Source organism: Tubulanus polymorphus, chromosome 7 (assembly GCF_964204645.1).
Source record: "Tubulanus polymorphus chromosome 7, tnTubPoly1.2, whole genome shotgun sequence".
Taxonomy (NCBI): domain Eukaryota; kingdom Metazoa; phylum Nemertea; class Palaeonemertea; order Tubulaniformes; family Tubulanidae; genus Tubulanus; species Tubulanus polymorphus.
In genome coordinates, this window is record NC_134031.1 from 14,043,247 (window position 1) to 14,064,270 (window position 21,024).

The window sequence follows — 21,024 nt, forward strand, 5'->3', positions numbered from 1 at the left end:
CCTAAGAAATTATAGAAAGCAACTTTGTGCTTGATTTTATCATACAGTTATTCGAACTAAAATTATTGTTTTTGGAATATTTCAGAAAATAACTGGCTTATTAAATGATTATATCTTAATCAAGCTGTTATCATAGTTAACTTTGATTGCATTTTGTGTGTTAAGGGTTGACTGTGAGCATATTATTTTCTTTATTGCATTTCTCTTTTTTCTTTTCTCTTTTGAGGGACCTGTTTTATACAAACTATTCCTTAGTTTCTACAGGCCCCTCCAGGTCTAATTTACTGTATTTTGTATTATGCTTTGTACACTATGCTGTAAATTATATTTGAAAAATAAAGTGTTCAAATCAAATCAAGTCTACTACCAAGTTGACCCACGACGTTTGACCAAAACATCAGATTCAAGCCTCCGGTTTGCTAGTCAGGCAAACTCACGGCTTTTGACCAAAACGCCAGGCTTTAGCCTCTCGGTTTGCTGGTCAGGCAAACTCAACGACGATACCCAGAACGTCAGGCTACAAATACATATTTCACAAGCCTACGTGGATCCACTACGAGAGTAAACTCACGACTTTTGACCAAAACGAAACAGGCTTGGCCTCCGGTTTGCTGGTCAGGCAAACTCAGCGACGATTCCCAGAACGTCAGGCTAAAAAAACTTAGAAATTCGCCACATACATTACACACACGCACACTCGGCCAACGTGAAAGAGACACGTCCTGCGGCTTTGAGAACCAAAGCCACACTGAACAACTTCCGCAGACTCGCAGCGCCGCATGGTGAGAATAGGTCGTAGATTTTAACTTCAACACTGTTGGAACAGTTTAAAATCTTTAAAAAAGCACGAAGTTCCGCATCGTGGTTCGGTTCTTTAATTCAGGAGCGCAAAGGAAACACCGACCATAGTCAGAGTTGAAGGAATACCTGCGAACTGCCCACATGCAGTCGTTAACAAGGTATTTGAAACGTATGGAGAAATTATTACAGGTTCATATCACCCGACAATCGGGAAAACAAACTTTCGAAACGGGGAAAAACACGTTCTGGAGATTGTCCGCAAATCTCCGAAAGCAAGAAACATGACCTTGTCCAGCAAAGCTTATGGATTGTTGCTAATTAGAGCCTACTATACAGGACAGCCAGAACATTGTGCGATCTGCAATGATTTCAACCACACGTGGGTAACTTGTGCTATTTCGTGTACCCATCCAACGCACGAACCGCATAGATGCCGACAGTTAGAGTATAGGCATCGTATTCAACAGCTACAATACAGCCAGCAGAACCCAACACCAGCAGAAGTGCCGACTGGTAACACACCACACCACCGACACCACCAGGAAGCTGCGGAAGATGCTGGTGAACCAATCAACCTGGCTACAGATTTGTCGTCCGTTCCTGAGGTTCACCCGACGGAGCAGATAATAACCAACAGCAGGAAAACGCCTCCGCCGACAACATCCACCGGTACGGCTTCAAAGACGACGAAGAGACCTTCATCGCCGACAGAACCCCCGGCGACACCGACCAAGACGTCAAGAAAGACAGTTGAAGAAGAAACGAGTGTCGAGAAACCTGTGATCAAGGAAAAAGCTCCACCGAATGAAACGAAAAAGAGAGAAAACAACAGGGTGAATCCGAAACAAAAACCATACTAGGTAATGTATACCTTCCCCCAAACATTTGTTTAATTTAACATGGCGAATAACGAGAAAATTAGATTTTTTGACGCCTTATAAAACGTTACCATCATGAAACCAAAACGTTACCATCATGAAACCTAAACAATGTTAACCATTCAGCGTCATTTTACAAACGACAACCGTAAATCGATGTGCAAAACGTCACAGGTCTATGCGTACACATACAAGCTATTTGGTAAAATATTATTGACAAAGATGTAGAATGGCTTCCTGTGATTATATAATGACCTCTATTTGAACGTCGAAATGTTATATTGCATTGAATATCATTAGAAGACGTATTGTTATAGTAAAGGATGTATGATTATATCAGGAGCGGCAGGTATATATAGAAATGATAAGTAAATCGGATTAATCGGTTGAATGGCGGATGTATACACGATTTGGAGTTCTGATATAAAAGTCAGACCCTGACATGGGGATTCTGGTGGAATGACGAAGCTATATACGATATGTGTAGGGCCGGCGTGAATTTCATCGGCGGCTACAAGCGGTCTATATAAAAACGTGTAAACATATAATTTCAATATTCAAATATTTTAGAAAATATGTTCGATATTAGGGGTATGCAGGTTTCAAGAGATTAGCAATTTATAATTGCATAGCTAACGCAGTCTCAAATGTTTTGTGACTTTCTCAAAATGTATCAAAAATTTAACTAATTTTTAGTTCATAAGTCCTCAAATATTCATAAATGAACAGTTAAAAATTGTTGAAACATGTCGACTCTGCCGTAAAATCAACCTATTAACAGTCCGGAATTTGGGATAATATCGGGCTTTAGAGAACATAATGCCCCCGAGGTCTTCACATTTACAGAAAAGATTACGTAAGTGATTCACGCGCAGCTCGCGATAGGCGCACAATAGAAATCTGAGCCGCGCGTTCTTTGAGTGTCACCAATTAAGAGGACCGCTATTGTGAAAATTGACTGCGGGAGGAATATTCCTCCCAATGTCAATCGATGGAAACTTGACCATGGGGTCCGATATTCAAAGAATTGACTTTGGGAGGAATATTCCTCCCAAGGTCAAACGAAGAGAATTTGACCTTCAGGTCTGATATTCAAAGTATCGACGTCGGGAGGATTGTTCCTCCCTATGTCAAACCATGGACGTATAATCTAGTTTATACGTCCATGGTCAAACGAAGGAAAATGGACCTGGTCTGATATTCGAAATATTGTCATTTGTCAACTGAAGGAAAACGAACCCGAGTCTTAGATTTAAAGTATATTGATTTAGGGAGGAATTTTTCCTCCCACCACTAAATGCTGTAACCTGAAATTTTAGAAAGATAGGTGTTTTGGGTGTAATTAGTTTTTTTAAAGCCATAAAGCCGGTAGATTTATGAATTTCGAGTGATACGATACACAGTGTTCGAGGTAATGAGACGGTATGAGACATAGGCCTACATACAATTTTAGAAAACTAAATAGATTTTGTATTTTCTTTGTCTAACAGTAAATTGCTATAACCTTGTTGACAATCAACTGTAATCAGATTGTAATCAGGCCCTTCTCGATAAACATGTAGAGGGGAAATCGTAATTAAAACACGTGCATAACATAGAAATTAAGTTCTGATTATACAGGGAATATATTAGGACGGCTTACAAATTTTCAATAGACTGCGATAAATCTAAATAGCTTAATAGGGCACGAGTTTAGCTAATTTACGGGTTTAAAGGTTCATTTTCAGAGTCAATGGACGTAATTTGATAAATGCATTCTTTAAATGGAAATCCTATAGTAATCGATACAAATCATTTATATTAAGTGTTTTGTGTTAATTAAGAATGGTCATTCAAGGATTAAAGATCGTTATGAAGCTGATACATTTCATTCGTGTGGATTCTTCTCTCATCACTAGTGTTAATAGGAGATTCGCGTGTCACGCATGATAAAAAAAAATTATTCGAGTCGTATTTCTTTCATTTACGGTCGCAAATTAGCCATCGTCCTAGTGAGCATTATTCTCATTTATACGTAAAAGTGTATTCGGTATGAGGGTTTGTTTCTTTCTTCACTCCTTTATATACAATTCAGAAATAGGAGTTGATAAGGAGGTTTTTACTCCTAACCGAACTCAGTTCCCATTCAGTTCAGTTCAAGTTTATATGCATGGAGATCTATGAAATAAGGGAAAATACAATCCAGCCTACTAGCCACTGAACGTTAGCTCCCAGAAAACGTCAGGAATTTGCAGAGAGAAAACATTATGTTACAAAAATACAAAAATATCGGATAAAATTCATTCTAAACATGCGTTACTAAGCCCAGAACTCCAGATATCGGGATGTTATGTCTAAGGCAGATTTCTCCCTTTGTGACACAACCATTTAATTACTCATGTGACCATTATGTTTAAACACCTCTCACAATCAAGCTTAAGATTAAGTGGCCTGCGGTATGAATGATTTAGTATTGATTCATATAGGAAGCATTATAGTCTTTACATTGAAATTAGTTGATAGAATGCATCTTACTTTTTCTCGACTTAAAAATTATTATTTGATCAACATACCACGGATTCGGAAACTAGTTGATTAAAAGCACAAACGCATATAGTCGCTATCCTGGTAATTAAATCGACTTAAAAATCGATTGATTGTTATTGAAATGATGAAAGTTGAAAAAGAAAATCAACATTTTTATGAGATATATGTTTCGTTGTTCGTGATATTCAGCATACACCAATGTCCAGTAAAATTTAACAATTCAAAGTTACTACAAAACTTGCAAATTCTAATGTTTATTTAGCGGCAATTTTCCCCCTGCCATTTTTCCAACGTTTATCCAAAGATTGAAATACTTCAATAATACTAAACTAATACTAAAAGTTATCGCACTGGTAAAATAATATTTCAAATTTCAAACAGTATTTCAAAGATATTTCAAATAAAAAGTTTCAATAATTTATCGCATCGCACAGCAAAATCCGTGAAATACATTTTTGATTTACGGGTGCCTCATAGGCCTGTCATCGCTTGTACAATGAATTCTCTTTAATTGAGCAATATTTACTTAGGACTTAATCACTGACTTTCTATAGATAATGAGCTATACAAAGCCTAAACCGATAAAATTCAGTGGCTTGTTATTGTCAGCTTGCTTGTATACCAAGCTTCGCTAACATAAACGATGATGTTGCCCTTTTAACTGAAATCTTGACGTATCAAACCATAAATAAATAAAACTGCAAAAATTGCTTCAATCGTTTTTACGCATGAGGAATCGATCTTGATTTGAAAGGCACTTGTTGACGTGTGCGGAAAAATTGAAAATTTTCACAGAAATCCTTTAAAACGATTCCTGTTATTTTGGACTTAATTTTGCAATACAAACGAATACATACCAGCGGCAGCAAATCATAAGCTCTTTAATGGGTCTTCTTAAGGGATTTTTACCGGGGAATTTCGACCATTACCGTGTAGACGAGCCGGTAACAAAAACCTTTGGAAACAACAAATTATTCGCTTGTATGAATTTACGCCACTTTTGATAGGATTGCCTAATCAAATATTTCAATCATGAAGATGGCGAGTTGACTGAGCCCGAGGCGCAAGTCGATAGTAGTTATATAAAAACAACAAACATAATGTATTTTCCTTAAAAGTGTTTCATCAATAGAGATTTAATACAACTTGTCAACAGTTCAATTTCTATAATGCGATGACCTATGTATGAAAATATGTTTTCTGTTTGTTTTACGCGTGATCCAGGGGGATAATACCTTCGCCCAAACGTTCTACACACACATGATACAGTTGAATCCGAAATATATCCAGGCCTAGAGTTCATGCTGAAGGATGAAGACTAAGAATATCTTAGCAATATAATTTTTAGAAAGAGATTTTTGTCCACTGAAGTTTAGAATAGCACGCCGGACTCTTTGTTAGGATCGACCACAGTTCTATAGTGAATTGATTACAAGTAGTTAATTAAGCAAAACAAAGTAAATTGTTCATTACAGTGCATTGCTAAGGGTTAATTGTAAAAAAACCCAGAATGTTGGAAAAATGGCCAAGGAAAAATGGCCAGGAAAGAATGGCCAAGGAAAAAATGGCCAAGGTAATTTGTCTAGGAAAAAATGGCCACGGAAAAAAAGGCCAAGCAAAATTTATGAGAACTACTGCCAATGTTAATAAAACATAAAGCTTTCAATATAATGACATCACATATTTTTCCTGGGTCTTAAAACAATTGAAATCGGTATTAATGAGTTCAGAAATGTGATGAACTTACATTTCATTTCATTGCATCAAGAACTATCATGCAAGTGGTCAATGAATAAACTTACTAGTGATTAACTTAAACTTAATAAAATAACTAAGTCAATAATTCAAAACATCTAAGTAAAATCCCCTCGGTAAAAATCCCCAATTCTTCAAATTAGGTAATCCCCTCCCTTTGAAGGGATTATAAGTAGATACAATCTTAAGGTCAATTAATTCGTATTATTGATACACGTATATCCAATTTATTCATATTTTACTGTCGAACACCGTAAGGATATCAATATGCCCATACAAACTATGCTATTTAAATTAAAACATACTACAAATTAACCTTTCATTGATACTAAATTAGTACATATACATGTAGTTATTGCACAGCTTAGTGAAGGGGTTCATCGCGCATTTCAAATATATTACACTAGCTTGAATCTAAAATATTTAATATCAAAAGTACGTTATTTCTAATAATTCATGGCATCGCACAGCTGAAATTCAAAAATATTCCAGTTCGAATCTTAAGATATTACAAATAAAAGTTTATTACTCTTATTAATTCTTACAATTTATTTTATCCGTAAGAATTTATCGCAACGAAAGATTTCATTTAAAAGTTCAAACATATTTCAGTCTCATTGCAAATTCGAGAAACATCGTGCTTTGACATGTTCTTGACAATCACCAAGTATGAATATTTAGGGGATTTTTACCTAGGGTATGTTTACCCAGGGTTTAGATTTTTTAGATTTCTACATAGGAAATCTTTACCAGGTGATCTTTTTTGAACGGATGAAGGTATTTTGAAGGAGATATTCTGGGGGATTTTTAATTGTCATATCTAGCTACAGTAGATACTTTGATTATTCGCTACGTTACTTATTACATATCACACAAATCCGCGTATACGCTAGAATCAATACTGTTAGCAAAAATCACTAAGAATCGCAATTTGCTCATTTTGTAATATTTATGAAATCGTCCAATTTTATTGCAGAGATTCCCCGATATATCACGAGTAATGAAACAGATATCACGTTTAAACGTAGATTTTTCTTTTATTTTGAAATCCATAGAGCAAACATTGGAACCTAATGTTATTGAACATAAAGCTCCCAACCCTCCCTGCATTTATACATCGAGAAATCCAACTCGACTATAATAGGCTTTTTATCATGGTGTAATATAGCTTGTGCAACAGGACGTCACTGATTCATTACGTTAATTGTGAGGTGTTTATACATAATAGTTTCGTGAACAATTCATATGGTGGGATCATAATCGGGAAAGATCTGCCTTAAAGAATTCATCGCCTTAGGGAGTTTGAGCTTCTCGATAAAATTCCCCAAAAATAATTCAAAATCGCCCTATCCAATATCTAAAGGCCATTCAAAGCAATATATTTTGTCAATTCTTTTTGAATAAACCATTTTACAGTTGCTAGCCGCCATTTTGTTAGGGTACTTTTGTCCCGTATTGTTGAGTCATTTTTTTCTCTTTTTAATAAACTATCCGTGATGTGTGTTGTATCATATTTCATCTGTCCATGGATGGATTTTGACAGTTTCAGCAACATTCAAACCGCGTAAATCTCTAGTTTTCAGTTATGTAAAAATCATTTTTCAAATTTGCAACAATGCGACATGAGAGAGATATAAAAATTGGCGGTCAGTTTTTGCCGTGCGCATAGAAATCAAGGGTACTAAACTTTGAAGTTCGTTATTTTCAGAAATAATTTTCTAAAAAATCCAAGCATTTCAAGAACTGTGCGCATAAATGCCCCCTTTCATGTGAACTTTGAAATTTTAAGATATCTTGCCTAGTTTTTTTCCTATGGCTCTTTAACTGCAGCGCGTGTATTGTCATTCCGAGATTCGGCGCTGTTTTCTTTGCGTGTATTTCAGTATATGGGTGTTATTTTTTTCATTTTTACTACACTTGTCTCTACGGAAAATGGTTTTAATTGTTGGTACGAGTATCAGGTTTAAATATTACGGCATTAATACTGTATTCCGTTCTCCGGCGCTAGTTCGTAATGGCTGTATTGGTAGTCGCTTTTACAGCAGGCAGAGGCTTACGTACATGCACCCAAGAAAACCCAAAATATCACTCTTTTGTTGTAAATGCAATGCACATACTTCTTGCGTTTTTGTGATGGTAGATGTCACTTTGACTTTTTATCACCTGTGTCTGACATTAGGACTTGATACTTGATATTTCACCACCAAAGCAAGAAAACGTTTTCCTATATTTTCTTCCCAATCTAATCAATCTTGTGTGTACTTAATATAAAGTATTCATAGAAAGTAGCTGAATATTTGCCCCACCCCATTTGTCCTGCTTTTTGACCACTTCTCCATCCGTCTAATTTCAGTAGATTTTTATGTAAATTTATTAATAGACTACTTATTTAGATGGTCATCATACTCGATTTTGAGTGTTATATTTCTTTTCTTCTTCCATCTCAATATAGGCCAATATATTCTCTTCCCGCGCGCAACTTCGAATACGTGATCAAAATGCCGCTCAGTCTCGCTGCTAAAACTGGACAAAAAACCCTTAAACTCCAACATCTCTAATGTCTTCGATCTATTATATTGCATAAATGACGTAATATTAAAACCTGATACTCGTACCAACAATTAAAACCATTTTCCGTAGAGACAAGTGTAGTGAAAATGAAGAAATAACACCCATATACTGAAATACACGCAAAGAAAACAGCGCCGAATCTCGGAATGACAATACACGCGCTGCAGTTAAAGAGCCATAGGAAAAAAACTAGGCAAGTTATCTTAAAATTTCAAAGTTCACATGAAAGAGGGCATTTATGCGCACAGTTCTTGAAATGCTTGGATTTTTCAGAAAATTATTTCTGAAAATAACGAACTTCAAAGTTTAGTACCCTTGATTTCTATGCGCACGGCAAAAACTGACCGCCAATTTTTATATCGCTCTCACGTCGCATTGTTGCAAATTTAAAAAATGATTTTTACATAACTGAAAACTAGAGATTTATGCGTTTGAATGTTGCTGAAACTGTCAAAATCCATCCATGGACAGATGAAATATGATACAACACACATCACGGATAGTTTTTAAAAAAGAGAAAAAAATGACCCAACAATACGGGACAAAAGTACCCTAACAAAATGGCGGCTAGCAACTGTAAAATGGTTTATTTATCCATAATCAATAACATATTCTTAATAGTAATGATTTTATTATAAGGAATCTGATCTAATATATTTCTAGTTGTAAAACGTAGCTGTCGGATTTACGAGCAATTATCACATTAATGAGATGATCGCTCGTAGGTCGGATGGATGGACATATTAGTGTGTACCGGTTTACAGTGTCTTAAATCAAAGATTCCATTTGATATCTGTCGTATTTCTATGAAAGAGTACAAACAGAAATATAAACCCTATACAGGGTACAAATCAGAAGTTAAAACTGCTAATTTGCAAACATAAAGGGAAAGATTTCTCTCAACAATCATGACCCACATAAGCCGCGATCACACGGAGACGATTTGGCCCGGGCCAAATTAGCACCGATCAGGCTCGGGCCAAATTTGGTAATTAGAGAGTGCGTTCACACGTAAACCATTCACTCGATACTAAACAATGCTCAAACAAAGCGAAGAGGATCATTTACGGTTGCTAGTTGCAATTCAAACGCAGTCATTTGTCTGGGCCAAACAGGCTCGGGCCCATTGGCACCCGTGTGAACAGTTGGTCCGGCCCAAATTTGGCCCTGGCCTAAAAAATACACGTGTGATCGCGGCTATAGAGACGATTTGTCGGGGCTAAATTGGCTCGAATCAGGTCCGACTTAAATTTTACGCATGGCTTACCAAAGAGCGCGCAGATTTTCATGTTCAAATTCATTTGACATTCAAATTCAAACCCATTCATTCGTTACTAAACAATGCTTAAACCATGGAATCTAAAACGAGTCCATACTTAAACCAAGCGAAGTGACTGACTTCCAGAACCAGTTTAAATCAACACGCTTAATTTGACTCAGGTCTGGTCCGTCGTTTTTGGTCGGGCGATTAGGCACGGGTCCATTTTGCACCCATTACTGTTTTTTTTCGCCAGATCTCTCCGTCCCTACACCTTTTAACTTGATTTTTATCATCCACGTATTTAAATTTCGATTCTTTCAGCTTGTGTTAATTTTATACTCATGCAAAGCACACTGATTACAATTTGCAGCAGTGCGCTATATAATGAAATAAGTAATATTGATTGTTAATATCAATATTAAGTGTGAATTTGCAGTTGAAAAATAATTGATTTGATTAACAGTATAATTTGATCTAGACCTCCCAGCGTCAATCAATGAAGAAAAAATTTAACTAGTCAAAGACTCAAGATCAAGTAAAGAAAAAGGAAGATGCATTCTAACAACTGATTGCGATGTGAAGACTATATAAGCCTTATTATTAGAACCTGCACTACAGCTATTCAACTTTCTATAAATCATTCGTCGCAGACCCTCAAATACCGTGTACATTATCACTCAAATTGCCTAAATATGTCTGGTGTCGTCGCTATAGTAAACTACTTATTAAAACAATTATTACACCAATATAATTAATATAAACACCTATCATTCTAAAAGCTCAGGTTTTAGCGTTTAGTCGTTTGGAAGAACATTCATCCCAAAGTCTATATTTCGAATAACAGACCAGGTCCAGTTTCCTTCGTTTGACATTCGGAGGAACATTCCTCCCGAAGTCGATACTTTGAATATCAGACCTGAAGGTCAAATTCTCTTCGTTTGACCTTGGGAGGAATATTCCTCCCAAAGTCAATTCTTTGAATATCGGACCCCATGGTCAAGTTTCCATCGATTGACATTGGAAGGAATATTCCTCCCGCAGTCAATTTTCACAATATCGGTCCTCTTAATTGGTGACACTCAAAGAACGCGCGGCTCAGATTTCTATTGTGCGCCTATCGCGAGCTGCGCGTGAATCACTTACGTAATCTTTTCTGTAAATGTGAAGACCTCGGGGGCATTATGTTCTCTAAAGCCCAATATTATCCCAAATTCCGGACTGTTAATAGGTTGATTTTACAGCAGAGTCGACATGTTTCAACAATTTTTAACTGTTCATTTATGAATATTTGAGGACTTATGAACTAAAAATTAGTTAAATTTTTGATACATTTTGAGAAAGTCACAAAACATTTGAGACTGCGTTAGCTGTCATATACGGCTCCGCGTCCACTGATGGAATGTGTATTAGGTGACAATTCAATTCAATTTATTATTGATCCTTATTACATTGAAATTCCCAAATTCAATAAAGTTACAAATTTTAAAATAAGAAAATACAAGACACAAGTCAAGGATATCGAGTGACAGCCAAACCGGGCCCCGGGGACCGGGTCAGCTGGCTACACGATATGCTGATGAAGCAGACATCAGAAGAGCTCTTTCTTCAACCATGGAGGCAATGAAGTTGCAGACCAGCTTAGAGGCACAAGTGAATCGAAGTCGGTCGCAAGTTGACAATTTTTTTTTTTAATTAGGCCAGTCAGTAATAGGGAATATGGGGGTTCATACCAAAGGTCGAAGGGTCGAGCTCACTCTCCCCTTCAACCTTTGATATGAACCCCCATATTCCCTATAACTTATAATAATTTCATATAAGTGAACATTATTTAAATGAATTTCATATATTTTAAAATCATTTATATGTTAATTACAAAAGTGTGAGTAAAGTGTGAGTAATAATGCATATTTTAACAGATTTCGAATAAAAATATAAGTAAAATAAATGGATAATTAAAAGAATATAAAAGTGGAGAGAATTTGGAGAAACAACAAGTACATTTTTCGCAAACTTTGAAAAACAACGCGCAAAAGCGAATCATATTAAGACTCTTAAAAACGACTTTGGTAAAATAAAAACCAATCAAAAAGATATTGAAAAAATTCAACTGAAATATTACAAACATTTATATAGACGAGAGGAAACGGATCAAGATGCTCAAAATTTCTTCCTAGCTAATTTACCCCAAATTTCGGATCAGAATAAACTTCGGCACGATTCCAAAATAAACATGGACGAATTGAATTGTTCGGTAAAATCTTTTCAAAATAATAAATCTCCTGGAATGGATGGCATACCTATTGAGTTTTATAAAGAATTTTGGCACATTCTCCTAGATGACTTTCTACAATTAGTACATGCATGTATACAAGAAAATAGACGTTCAAAATCAATGCAGAGAGGTTTTATATCTTTAATCGATTTCCGATTTCATAATCAAACCCCCTTTTTCGTTCCCGGGTATGTAAGCGTAACCAAATCAAACTAAATTTAATCGCAAAAGTTTTAACAATTACCAGTCAAATAAATAAGAGATTAAGATCAAAGTGCAGCATCTGTTCTCATCAGCTTAATATCTGATACGCTCCCCATAGGGGAGCTTCGATATTAAACTGATTTTTTGTACTAACTGAAGATTCAGGGGCTTGCTCCACCTTCGCCACGAGTTGGCCTGGTATTGCAGTACCTCAAGGATCGGCTCACTCCCTCTGGAGTTCAATGTCAAATAAAGATAGTTGAGCCTATGTCTATCCTCGCTTACCAGGTTTTGTTTGTCTCCCGCCGCAATGCTCACGCCAACACGAGCTCTGTCTGTAGGCCCAAGATTTTTTGGGCGCACGAGTGGCCGCTCTGCGGCCACCTGCACTTAGCCAATCGCACGCGTGAAAAACAACGTAGGATCTCCGAATCAGTTGTAATACTTTCCGTCTTAAGTTTTAGCAACCAACTCTGGATTTCACGGCAAGTCATCTATCCGGAGGCAAAGAAATCGAAGCTAGCAACCGCGTTACTGAGTAAAATAGCAACTTTTTCGGTGATATCATAGCAACCGGTGGCACGATAAGTGTTCGAATCCCGATTCATTGCGCTGTCATATCGGGCCACAGCGTGTTCAAACCGTGTGCCTAATAGATATCGAGTATCGACCTACGTTTATCCATAAGATTCACCCTGACTGCAAACTAGTAAACGGTACCAATTCAAATTCAAATTATTCCGCTCCGCCTTTATCCTTTCTAGACTATCATTTCAAAAGTTTGGATGGGCATGTGGAGAACGAAACTCACTTCTACGTGAAGTGAAGATGTTGGCGGGGGACAGCGATCGCATCCCGCAACTGCGAACCACGTGTCGTAGCCTATCGACATCGTAGCGGTAACGCTTTTGGGTTGGTTCACTGAGTGTTTCACATGTGTTTTTATCGCGACTAAAGTGTATGTTATTATCGATATTATGAATATTAGTAGCAAATTTTCCGGGAATAATGAAGTTCACATTTTATTTGCAAAAATTTAGATCCATCGTAGTGGCTCGAAATTAATACCGGAATATATACAGATATATCGGAAATTTTGATTTGAATTGACTTCGTTTTTCGGTTTTGTCACGACAAATCGCCTACTACTATTGAAATAATATATTTGTCATGACAATTCAATAGAAGCTAGGACATTTCAATTTATATCAATATGATGTCATTCCTCATCGCTTATCAACAAATTTCCACCCAATTTTGGCCCCACAATATCAAAAATTATACTTAAAAAAATGTTCATGTCCTAAATTATGAGTTTTGATCTCCAATATTCTGATAATTTATATGTACTAACTGAACAACTAATAGTAAAAAACACATTTAGTTCGTCAAAAAGCTAAAGTTCTTGGATCATACTCTGGAATCAAACGTCAAAAATACGAGGCCAAATCTTGGAGAAACTAGTCTTCTTTATCGCTGATACAACTGGCTCAATCCACCTAATCGTATGATCAATAACATACACAAGGATCATTCATATGAATTAAAATATTGTCCATCAAATGAGATTTTGATGAGATTTGCTTTCAACAATCTTTCCCCATACAACAAGACTTCAGCTGTGCTTGCGTCCTAATAATCTGGACCTACTGTAATACAACAGTTCTATTTAGTCTATTCTGTATAAGAGACATAATTTTCTACCTACATTTTTGCTTTCATCTTAAATATCTGCAATCATCCCCAAAAGGTATACATGCGTATATTGTATGAATACATCAACCACTTTTTTATTTATGATTTTCTGGTACAATGTCATCTGCCGAAGGATATGTCATGCTGAAAGCCCCACGAAAAATTCTATTTCCAATCGAAAATATTTCAACTGTTTTCTGCAAACTACCCGAGACACATATAGTGACACAGTTTTCTTCCTGGAAGAACCATTCCAAACTATAAAATCAACAGAATTGAAGAAGACGCCAGTTAAATTAGACAATATTACTATGAAGCCTGGGTATAGAAATATGCACTTTTGTCGAAAATGAGTTAGATATTCCATGAAAATCGGCCTCTTACAAAGTTTCATTGGTGCTAATTTGGTATGGATCGGACCGCTAATTACTAAATTAATCAGCCTAATTAATTGTTGAATATGGCCTTCTTCCTTATTTGCTTTTTGGCGACCCGTCTCGACAGTTCGCCAAAAATATGCTCTATGACCGCTTGATACATGTTTTTTTTGCGAACCGTCGAATATCATACAATGTATCAATTTTTACTGTTGTGACCAAGCGCATTGTCCAAATAAGGTTGTATTTTTCAATACCAGCCTAAGACCCCCTCTCCCAGAGTATAAAAAGGGTCGAATCTACCTAACCTCATCACTCTTCATCGAGGTTTCAAAATCTTTACAATATTACTTCAAAAGCGAATCTCACCATGGACGTTCTTGTACCCTGGGAAGCAGATGACGTTGAAAATGTGGTGTCACGAAAACAGCTTAAAGTGATTGGTGGTGGACGCTTGAAAGTTGACTCAAGAGTGAAGATATGGTGGGGACCTGAAAGAAAATGTTACTCCGGACGAGTCATAGACACTGAACGTGTGAAGAAAAATGGTGACGAAAATGTTCCTCTCGCAGACATCACATCTGGTCTGAACAACGAACCTGATGAAAACATTACAGTACTTTCTCCTGGTCTAGAATTGACACTCGAAACCAGCCACCCAAAAATAGACGTTTTCTTGCTTCAGCTGTTGAAAACCTCAACTCATTGTCATTTTTAAACTACTCGGCGATGACAAAGAAGACGAAGATAACGTTGCGACATTGGCTGACATACCCACACAAGAAAAAGCATTACAAAGAGCCATAATGACTGCAAGAACGATAGCCAACAATAGCGATAGAGATTCCGACAGCATTGATGATAAAACAGTTGATCCTGATTATGTTCCATACCCTGAAGATCATCATTTGAATTGTTGCGTATGTAATGGTGATATATCGGCTGCCTGCCACTCGTGCTTGAGTCTATTGCAAAGATCACTTCGATGCAGAATGCGATTTTTGTAAGAATATTGGTGGTGATGCTTCAACTCCTAACAACGTGGTAGCCTCATCAGAAAGCTTTGTAGTCGAGGGTGAAGTTCAACACTCGCTCAGCTCAGATCTCCTGACCAAGAAGATATCAAAACGTCAGCAAGTGAAAGAAGCGCGTCTAAGGGGAAATTCTTTCCAGTCGGAGAAATCTGGCAAACAGTATGAAGATAGACACGAGAAAAACCACGGTGCAACAGCAGATACTGTTCGACAAAAAGCTTTGGCTGTGAGTTGTTCTCCAAAGAAAGACGAACCGATATTTTACGTGGCTTCTACAACCTACAATCGTTTCTACAACAACAATAATGACTGTCCAGGGATCTGAGCTCCACTACATCAGTGGTCAACAAAGAAAAAAGCAGAAAATGCCGCACCATTTCCTATTTTCTGCTGGTCGACAACTATGGAGATACCGCTCAAGTCTGTCGTATCCTCTTCCTTAATACACTGCGCGTAACCGATCGCCAAGTGAGAACTGTGGTCAGCAAAATTACAGGGACAGGAACGATATTACCAGAATGTCGCGGGGGCCGCCCATTAAGTCAGCAATTGAGGGATATCAAAGTAAGAAGTCTGGTCGACACCCACATCAGACAGTTTCCAGTTGTTGAATCACACTATAGTCGTGCAGATACTAATTTTCAGTACCTGTCTTCTGATCTCACCCTCACGAAGATGCATAAGATGTATCTCAAAGAACACAGTGGAGCGGACGCAGTAACTTTATCATTCTACTACAAGCGATTCAAGGGGATGAAGTTGAAATTCTATCGACCTAAGAAAGCGTGTGTGGAATTTGTGAAGGTTTCAGGCTGTCTAATGAGAGCGAGAAAGCAAAACTTGAAAGCGTCTACAGACAGCTTATAATGGAAAGAGATGAGATCCGGAAGATCAAGGCATCCTCAAAGAGCAAAGTGCCGAAAATGAGATCGTTGCCTGTTTTTGACCTCCAGCAAGTCATCTTTCTGCCACGTAGTAACCGAGGAGAACTCTTCTACAAAAGACGATTATCTGCTTACAATTTCTCAGTCTACGACGTGAAGAAAAGGCAAGCCCACTGCTTTCAGTGGAACGAATCAATAGCGAATGAAATATCTTCGAACCTGGCAAAATTTCTAAAACTCGTGGACGAAGAGGGCAATGAGAAAGTGTATCTATTCTGTGACGGTTGTGGTGGCCAGAATAAGAACTCGATCTTCTGCGCTATGCTTATCGATGTACTCGCAAAATCGACCCATCTGAAAGAGGTAAATGTATTGTACTTCGAAACAAATCACGGTCAGTCCGAAGGAGATGCAGTTCACAGTCTCGTGGAGAGGGCATTGAACGCAGTAGGGGAAATGTACGTACCTTCCCAACTCTCTACTCTCGTCTGAATGTCAGCACCAAAACCATATGTAGTTTATCATATATGTACGAGCGATATCATGGACTATAAGTCGTTAAGTAACTAGATGGGCTTGCTTCGCTGTCGGATCGCGGAAGATGGAACTGAAATTCGTTGGCCCGAACCTCGTCATTTACAGATACGAAAAAGCGCGTCGCCTTCAATATTCTTTAAGCTTTCTCACCTTGAAGACAGGTTCTCCGAAATAAGAATACCATAAACAACGTCATGGCGTTGTACAAGAACTATCCGCCGCATACGATCGACCTCCAGCAATTGCAGTAGAAAAATATAACAATTTGCTATCGTTATGTAATGGACAGAAACCTGTGATCAAGAATCCAGAATACCAGAACTTTTATAAATCGCTTTTGCATTAACCGACGATGAACATCAATGACGTCATATAAAAGGAAAAATTGCAGAAAAATCTAATTTGAGATCGTTGTTAGAAAAATCGGATCCATAGAGCATGAAACAAAGAATAATCAATTATAACACTACATAAGAGTGCGTCGAATATGGGAAATCGATTAAATTAATACACCACGAACCGTCGAATGTGCGTTCGATATGGATAATCGAGTGAATCAAATTTTTGGTGAACCGTCGAATATGCGTCGAGTATGGTAATCTCATGTAAAATGTTTTTTTGGGTCCCGTCAAATATGACGACCTCTTTTACAATTAAAAAAAATGGTAAATATCAGTCATTTTCGGTATTAGCTTGTTTAATACGCTAATAAGGTACCTAAATCAGCTTTCTGTAACATAAAAGCAGAGATAAATGAATCTGATAATCAAAACGAGAGTGACAAAAAAGTTCGAATTTTCAAATTGATTTTACTCAGTTTCAACAAAATTGCATATTCGACGGTTCGCCAGAAAGCCAGCAATATAGTACGACCGACCAGATGTTTGTACTTAATGGTGTTATAAACCATATCGTCTATATTAAACATCAGAAGCTTTTTGCAGCATTTTTGGATTTCTACAAAGAATTTGACCTTGTCGACCAAAAAAAACTGCTCCAACAACTCTTGTCTAATGGAATTGAGGGGAAGCTTCTACGTATTATCAAATCTATGTATTCCTTTATTAAATCATGTGTTAAGTCGAATAACTCGTACTCTGATTATTTTCAATGTAACATAGGAGTTCGCCAAGACGAATGTCACTCGCCTTTATTATTTACTCTATTTATACATGCTATGGAGGAATGTATTAGATGAAATAACTATGACGGTGTTGATGTAGGTTTGTTAAAAGTAATGATACTTATCTACGCAGACGATACTGTCATACTAGCCGAAACAGAGGCAAGTCTGCAGGTAGCACTTAATAATGTATCTGACTATTGTGAAAACAGAGGCTTAAAGATAAGTAATGATAAGACTAAAATCATCATTTTCCGTAAAACTGCCAATGTAAGGGCCCCTATTTTCTTCATAAACGGGCGTGCCATTGAATGCGACAATAGGTTCAAATATTTGTCTTATGTTTCATTTTAATGGAAAGTACAATGCTGCTGTTGACACTATAGCCGAAAAAGGAAGTGCAGCTTACCATGCTTTTCTGAAGCACTCCCAGCATTTCCCACACATGAACCCAGAATTGTTATTAAATTTTCAATAGTCTCGTTTTATCAGTCCAGAGTTATGGGCGTGAAATATGGGGTTTTAAAAACAAACGAAGTTAGAGAGAATTGTGTTGAAGTTTACAAATCCATCATGGGGGTAAAACAAACTACCCCTGACTGTTTTTTCTATGGTGAGCTCGGTATTTTCCCCTTAATTATCCAGAAAAAGGTGCAGATTCGAAAGTATTGGGCCAAGGTACTAAAATCCAGGCCAAACAAGCTTATGCGAAAGTTATATGAAGTTATGCTTGCTGATATATACAGTCACCCACGGGTGACGAACTGGGCTTCACAAGTACGCGATCTATCAAATAACCTAGGCTATGGACAAATATGGCATGATCAGAGTATAGAAAATGAAAAATGGTTTTTCCGCTCCATTGAGCAGCTACTGAAATATCAATTTACCCAGGAATGGCATAACTGGTTAAGTAATTCCAATAAAGCCAAATTTTATCGAAGTTTCAAATCATCAATTATGTACGAGCCGTATCTAAATGTAAGAAAAAACATCCGGATATCAGTGGCCAGATTTAGGTGCTCCAATCATAATTTCCGTGTTGAATCTGGTCGTTGGCTACATCCTGTCTTGCCCTACCGTGAAAGAATATGCCAATACTGTGATCTAAATGCTGTTGAAAACGAATATCATGTACTAATAATCTGCCCCTTGTATAGGGACGAAAGAACGAGACACATCCCACAAAATGTTTTGTGCAACCCTAATTCTTATAAAACTGTTCGTTTTCTGAAAAACTCATGTTATATGAATGACCTCCATTTGTTTCTTTTAAAACTCAAAATTAAGCGTGAGTTAGTCAATCTATAGTTTCAATCTCCCCCTTTCCAATTAAAGAAATGTTTCTTTGACAATAAAGTTTATTATTATTATTATTAAAATATGTTATTTTTAATAAAAAAAATGGTATGAGTGTGATTTGAATATACATTTATGAAATAAAATTATAATCTGAAATATTATATAATCTAAATGGTATGAGAGTAATGATTAAAATATGCTACTTTTAAAGAAAAATTGTATGTGTATAAAAATGATATTTATATATCATATTTTATGAAATTAAAAATAAACATAATATCTAAATTCTGTATTAAATATAGTAGAAAATTTCCATATTAAAATTAAACTTTTTCAAAAAGATAAAACCCACTATCTACAGATTAAAAGAATTTAAAAACAAGAATTTATTAATTCGACCAATCTAAAATATATAAAATACACGACGTTTCGATCTCACCCTAGCGATCATCGTCAGGTGTGAGATATAGACTAAAAACAGGGGTATATATACAGAGGAGAACAGGTTAATTGAGTAAATTGGTGAGTCCGTAAATAATTAGTGTTTGGCAAGGCATGAAGCAAGGCATAAAACAAAGAATACCATTATTAAAGACAGAAAAACAGCTGTTCTTAAGGTTCATGCCCTCTTACAGATGTTAAAAGTTAACAATTTACTCATACATAGTAGTTACATAGCATGCGATTGAACATCAGTTAACTGTTCTTTATAGCCTGACGCAGGTCATCACCTGTGAAAACCTGTCAATATTTTCCTCAATAAATCTTTTTCTATCAACAAATGAGGACCGGTGACCCAAGATGGCTGCCATTTGCGTCACGCATGGCGGATCAAAGAATCTGTGCGATATGTTTAAGAGCCTTTCTCAAAGTATAACCATTACGAATCTCAATGAAAAGTGGCAAACCATTTTCGGAATTAAGAATGACCTTTTTCAGCACAAAAAGGTTACACGACGGCCATCTTGTGTCAGATCGTCCCAATTCTTCTTATGCTGGTGCACCATGGGGGGAAACAAACATACGTGAAAGATCAAGATAATTGATTAAAGGGTCTTCAAAACTTCCCAAAATAACTGGAATCAGTCTGCGGACGAACAAAAGATCGAAAGTAAACGCAATAGCCCACAGGGACTCCAGTTCCAAGTGGGGTTAAAAAAGCCTCTATAGTCAGAAGAAAATTAATGACTTCCCAATAATGTGCTTCAAATAGCCACATACTAGTAAGTGATTTGTTGAGACATTTGCAGATGTAGATGGAAGTCTACGTCTTTTAGACGCATGCTGGGGAGATCATTGTCCAAATTACAGGGGCTCGTATCAGAGTTGTAGGTGATGTAAAAACGATAATCTGTTAATCCAATGTATATAGTATATATAAAATAACGTTACTTTATATATACTATATACATTGGATTCACAGAATATAGTTTTTACATTACCTACAACTCTGATACGAGGCCCCGTGGTCCAAATCACACTGAGAGGATTCCTTGAAAAAAATATTAAAAATTTCGTCAGGAACAATATCAAAATTCGTCCTCGAAGCAATTTTCACAGTGGTGTCTAAGCAGACCTATGGCAAATTCGATGCCACATTTGAGACGGCTCCTTGACTGTCTCATTCTGAAATTAAATAAGGTAATTTTTTCTAAACAAAATTTACGATCAATGAAAAGCGAGCCATGAGAAATCGGTGAGACAAATAATCATTTATAATACAATCTTTTTTACTTATTGAAGTAAAACTTACTGTGGTAACCTCTGTAAGAAAATCTCTTTGAATTGGTCGCACAAATACCCT

At 36.8% G+C, this 21,024-nt stretch overlaps 1 non-coding gene across 1 annotated transcript; it reads left to right on the plus strand.

The window, feature by feature from the left end:
- Positions 1–12,304: 12,304 nt before the first annotated feature.
- On the plus strand, positions 12,305–12,500 carry LOC141909410 (U2 spliceosomal RNA). Its single transcript, XR_012619724.1, has one exon. It is a non-coding gene; the product is annotated as a U2 spliceosomal RNA (small nuclear RNA).
- Positions 12,501–21,024: the final 8,524 nt, after the last annotated feature.